This window comes from Lepidothrix coronata, unplaced genomic scaffold, assembly GCF_001604755.1.
Source record: "Lepidothrix coronata isolate B3197 unplaced genomic scaffold, Lepidothrix_coronata-1.0 Scaffold80, whole genome shotgun sequence".
In the NCBI taxonomy this organism is placed as follows: domain Eukaryota; kingdom Metazoa; phylum Chordata; class Aves; order Passeriformes; family Pipridae; genus Lepidothrix; species Lepidothrix coronata.
The window spans coordinates 644,936-650,935 of NW_016690260.1; the positions used below are offsets into that span (position 1 = coordinate 644,936).

Below are 6,000 nucleotides of genomic sequence, written 5' to 3' on the forward strand. Positions count from 1 at the left end.
CCATAGATAGAAACCCAAAGAATTGTACAGCACAACATTTCCTGCTCAGTAAGCTAGAGACAAGCTGCTGTGATTCCCTATATATACACATATATTCTGAGCTGATGCCTGTCAAACCAGCCCCTGGTTAAGTGGCAAGCATAATATAGCTTCCTTTCCCTAGAGGTAACTGTCCTCATTACTGAAGCGAATGAACCCCTAGGTGTATAATAGAATCTTCTTTAAAATATTCATCATATGACAGCTGATATTTCAGCCATATTTGGCTGGAATGCTACATTTTGGGAAATTTAGGACTCCATAATCAATTAACCTAGCATTTTGCTTGCCATCTAATTTTTTTTTATCATAAATCATTAAACATTTATGTTAGCATGTAAGTTGTTATTCTCCTATTCAGGACTGAGCAAGACAAGCAGACCAGGGTTTCTCTTACAGCAATATCCATTAAAACACCTGGACTAGCAAGGCTGAAACTTAACACTTTCCCTCAGCCAAAAAACACCAACTTCTCCAAGATGAGTCACATCATCCAGCGTGGTTCTGTTTCCTTCACACTTCAGAATCAACATTTCAGGCTGTGAAAACCTCCCTCTCCCTCCCAGGTCTCAGGAAGATGGTGGGCAGGCGGGGGGAATAACACCAGGGCCAGAATACTCCACCAGAAATCAGAACAAAGAATCTGTGTAGGGAGAGAAAGAGACAAATACAGCAGCAGGCTATTCAGCCCAAACATTTCCATTCTCAGACACCAAAAAGTAGTTTTCTTTTTGCCTCTCTATTCTTACTTCTTTCTTAAAGCAAATACTGTATTTTTCCCTGCCTACTCTTCCTATTTTTTGACTACCTCTTCTTAATTACAGCCACAAACTTCTGTAGGTTCTATTCCACCTGCCCTTCCACTGTATCACCTCCCAGCACGAGTACCTGCTGCCTCTTCAATTTAACCTTCCACAACCCTTCCCTGCCCTGTTCCATGCACAGCATGTAAGGCAGGTACACAAGTGAGCCCCACCAGTGCAGAGGGAGAGCATCAGCGACATACAAGGCTGCACAGGAAGTTTACACTGCACTTGCCCAAACTTTGCAAGCCTTCCTGACACCAACACAGCATTCCAGCACACCAGCATCATTTCTGAGTGATTTCTCATGTGATTAGGGCTGTCTCTCCATTTCCACAGGATACTCAGACGTTGGTGGCAAAAAATCATTCTTACTCTCATCAGGGCTTGTTTGTCATCAGAACCCCTCTTTAATTTTAGTCATTTGCTTAGTTTTAGACTACTGATTTCATTATACTAGTCTAATTAAAATTATTTGCTGACAAATATTGTCAGTAAAGTAACAGTTGGTTAAATTAACACTGGCTTAGCCTTAGCTTTTTTATCAGCTTAACTATGCAGCACTGATTGATGAGCATTTTAAAGCAGGAATTCCTTTCTTCAGGTCAAAGGCAGAGAAGGAAAAGCTGGAGATTTGAATGTGATACATCAACAAGTCTTACCAAAGAAAGTCAGACATAACTGTGCACAAGTCAAACCAAACTCACCTCTCCACAACTTCCCTGCAAGCTCAGTCATAATAACAAAGATGCATTTGGCCCAACCTGTTAAAACAGCATGAGCAGAGCTTAATATCTTGGTCTAAAATTACTGTTATAAGCAATATATCTTGTTGTCTGATACTTATTTACTTTTTTGGCATAAACTGAGTATTTCCAGACCACAATTATTCCCACAGACAAAACTTAATTGCAATATTCATCACCGTATATGTCTAAATGATAGGGATGCTGGAGTGTTTTACAGTGAAAACACATCCAATTTTAATGAAGTTCAAAAGAAGAAATGTTTATTTATGGATTAAAGTACACAAAGATCTGCTGCTCACACTTTCTGAAATACTGACAGCTTTTTTTTTTTTAAGAGAGAGAGAGAAGGAGTGCAAGGGAAGGAAAGACTTCACATCTTGTACATAGTTGTGGTGAGTGGATCAATGTTCCCAGCAGACAGGCAGAGAGCTACTGGGTCTTTTGACACAAGTTGAGATTAGATGATATACAGCTGAAGTCTGAAGACAAAGTTGCCTCTAAGAGGTTGCCTCTGGTGAAAGGGTGGAGATGTTGTGCTGATAGCCTATTACAGCTGCAGGGGGATGTCTTGACATGTCTTGAGAAAGACTGCATACTTCTCTGTTTGGGGCTCAGCTTTGCTACTGTTCAAATTAAGAGACATCTTTTTAACACTCCTAAAGTTCTGAAGAAAAAAATTAACAGCATCCTGTAAAAATTTATTTTCTATTTAATAGGTACTTAGGAGAAAAAAGAAGCATAACTAAATACCTAAAATTAGCCCTTCTACTGAAGACTTAAATTGAAAACAACTTTAAGAGAAGATGTGAAGGCTTCAGAGTGACATGTAAATATGATTTTCTATAACTTTCATAGAACTATGAAAAAAAATTAAATACGGAGAAAAATTCCATTCTTGGATAAAATTTCCAGAACTCTTTTCCCTACTTGAATTTGCAACCACTGCCTATTGAATGAGAGTTGCTGCTGGTGGTCTTCAGAATGATCCACTAGCTGATGGTCCACAGAAATATTACTACGGGGAATACCAACCTCCCTGAAATACAGATTCAGCCTGTTTGGAGTCAGATGTTGGGAAAGAAACTAGAAAACTGTGGCTGTGCATAGCCTTGACAGTACTTCACTAAAACAACAAGAACCCAGGTTTGCACAGGCTCTAGAAAGTTAACTGGTGCAAGAAACCTTGATTGTTTTAAAATTAAAAAAAAAAAAAGATTTTCATGGATTCTCTCTTCAGGCCTTCAGACTGGCTGTTCAGGCAATTCAGTTTTGGGATCAGTGTAAATGGGTAAAGGAAAATATGACAGACAGGTAATCCCTACTGCTCTGAAAACCACTGCTAACACTGACGTGCTGTCAAAGCATCCAAAGACAAGAAAAGATACAATCTGTTCCCATTATTATAGTCTAAATCTTTATGGATTCAACAACAGGAAAAAGGTAAGTCCAGAGTTAGGCCTCAGCTTACATTTCAGGGACAGAGAAAGAAAAAAAATACAAATAATTTGTGCTAAGCCAGCTAACAGCATGCTGCTCCAACACTCTGCCTCAGGCCATGCAGCCTCAGCTGCACCATCTGCCCTGGAAAGACTCCAGGGAGGAAGGAGCAGCTGAGAGTGCAACAAGTCGAGAATCCAGTATAACCATGACTGTTCTGTGCTATGAGTTCACCTGAAACCTCACCTCTCTGGATCCTGTTCTCAGACACCTACTTTCTTAAATTGTTATTTTTGATGCGTCCTCCTCTATTCAGCTGCCTTAATTACTTGTTTCTCTATAAATGCTGGCTTCTTATGCCTTTCCACTGTGTAACCTTCTCCCTGAATTCACAAGGGACAGCATCCTGGGTAACAGACACAGCAAAATGCCATTTACAATGGAGGTATTAGGTACCAGGAATAAAACACAGGATGAGATTGCTTTTAAGAGCAGTAAAATCCCTTCCAAAATCTTGTGACATCAATTATCAGAAATAGAGATAAAATGTATTTCCTATTTTCAGCAGCAAAATTCCCATTGATTTTAACACTGCAGGATATGTCCCTGTGCACCGAAACAAATCATCTGTATATGAATGCAGTCAGGAAGAAGTGGCCTCCAGCAAAGCAATTTTTTATCTTTTGGTTCTGAGGAGTAACAGTAAAAAGGACTGTCCCTTCAGTCTGTACCTGTGAAGTCACCCACAAAGAGATGTAACATTCTGGATCACACTCTTTTGTTTCCCCTTTCTTTGACATCTTACCATGCTTCCCATTTTGTTTATAAATTTCTCTTTTATTCTTGACATGCAAAAGTTAGTGACTTCATATGAGGCCATAATGCAATGGCTTGTCCTTTCTAAAGGTAGACAGTGTTAGCGAAGGAATAAAATCCAATAGTCTCCTAGAGGAAAGAAAAAGAAGGCAGTATGAATTATCTACAGACTTGATGTGAAAACTCCATTTTGGCTAGCAGATCAGAGAGCAGACTGGGGATATTTAAGTGCAAGTCTACAAATTCAGCTGGAGAATGTGACTATTGTGCTGGCAGTGCAACAAGACACACTCCCTTTTGTAATCCTCATTAACAAGAGAAAAAGGACAAGGAAGAATGACTCATGAGCTGCCCTGCCTCAACCTGGGCAGAGGAGCTGCAGCTGTCCCCTTGTTGCACACTGTACACCCTAAAACCCCTTCTACTGACTTCAGAGGCAGCAATTCCCACAGGGCATCTCCACATCAGACTAGAAGACGCTCCTGGCAGTGCAGAGACTCTTCTCCAAAAATCCCTCCATGCTCCTGCAGGTGTACACAGGTCTGTGTGACAGGGAAGGAACCCTCATACTGAGGGATGACTGTATGTCTGAAATATTTTGCTATTGTCTTCATTACACCAATATCAAATCTTAAATTGCCTTTAGCAGGAGCAGGGTAGGAACCTTGCATGGCATCACATGAGTTGCTGAATGGAAAATGCACATTACTTGGAAACTGCCTTCAAAACTCATTTTAAAGAGAGACTTTGGAAAAGTCTGACATTTTCATCTTTGCAGATGGATTAAAAAAGATAACTGCAAATAATTTAGAAAACTGCTTATGTTTTTTACATGCATTTACATTATTTTCTGCTTTTCAACACCGAAATCCCGATTTTTTCCACTGGCCTTACTGCTCTGCAGGCAAGCACTCTCTGCTGCTAACTCTTCATATTCCCGAGGTAAAGGCAAGACCTGTTCTTACTTGTTGAAAATTAGCATAGAGCAAAATTTAATTATCAGAAAAGTACACATTACATAGGCAATTGTAAAGAGTTCAGTTCTTAGGATTTTGAAGGAGGTTATTTCTATACTTCACTTACATGAAATGTTTTCTGAAATATTCACATGTATATTTGAATCCATTCTTGGGACCTGGATGTCCAGCAGATGGATTACAAAATCTGACTTGTAGCTCTTTTATTATCAGTGCTTTCTGCTGCCAAATCCATGTCCTCTGACATCTCTGATACAATCCCATCATCACTTCAGGGAATATGAAGTGATACACAGCAGACTAGCACAGAGTAGAGGTGTTCAAACGTGTTCAAACACTACAGGAGAGGGATTCAAATGTCCTAGGCCAGAGAAGAATGTAAGGACACATGAATTAGAAGGAATGAGCAAAATGTCCTCTTCACGCACTGCAGTGGGTCCATGTGTGTGTGGGCACATTGCTTCCCTTCATTCACAATCAGTTCACAGACTGAAGCCACCCTTACCTCCTTTCTGCTCCTGGAGAGGGACATGCAGCTACACATGACCTCAATGAACATCAAACATGCTGTGAGACACAGAAAGGTATCTGTAGGAAAAAAAAAAAAAAAGAGGAATTAAAAAGCAGCATAAATATACTGTCTCAGGACAGAACAGTTCAGAAGAGCAGTTAGAGGATGCGGATCCAGCCATTTGGTGTCAGTTCTTACCCAGTGCAATAATACTTAACTTACTGCACTGGTCAGTAAGAACCAGGCAGGGAGACTTAATTTTATTCCTTAAAGGGAGAAGACTAGGAGACATTAGGAAAGACCACCGGTATGATTCTGTCCTCAGCATAAACAGAGGGGCTTACCAGGCCACTGTTTTCCATAAACACATTTAGAAGTTTGGCACATTTTGCCAGCTGTGTGACCTATTTATATTCCATTGTATTTTTCACAAGGGCAAATGTGCAAAAAACAAACTTCTGCCAATCCAAACAAAGGCAGTAAGACAGAGCTGTCCTGTGCTACTACATGTACTCCTCAGAAAAACCTAGTAGGACATTCAGAGGCTGTAAGGATGAGGAGACCCATGCTCACGGCATGCTTGCATTCCTCTCCTGGGATCATACCAGAACACTGCAGACTGTGTCTATGATAAGACAGCTTTCCATGCATGGAAAAAACAATGCCAA

General features: G+C 40.3%; 1 long non-coding RNA gene across 1 annotated transcript in view; it reads right to left on the reverse strand.

Annotated features, from left to right (window-relative positions):
* Positions 1-5,411, reverse strand: part of LOC108499925 — a 44,221-nt gene extending 38,810 nt beyond the window's left edge. The window contains exons 1-4 of the long non-coding RNA XR_001875696.1: positions 5,327-5,411; positions 3,834-3,973; positions 1,550-1,606; positions 510-682 (exon numbers count right to left, since the gene is read on the reverse strand). This is a non-coding gene — a long non-coding RNA (uncharacterized LOC108499925). The remainder of the gene's footprint in view (positions 1-509; positions 683-1,549; positions 1,607-3,833; positions 3,974-5,326) is intronic.
* Positions 5,412-6,000: the final 589 nt, after the last annotated feature.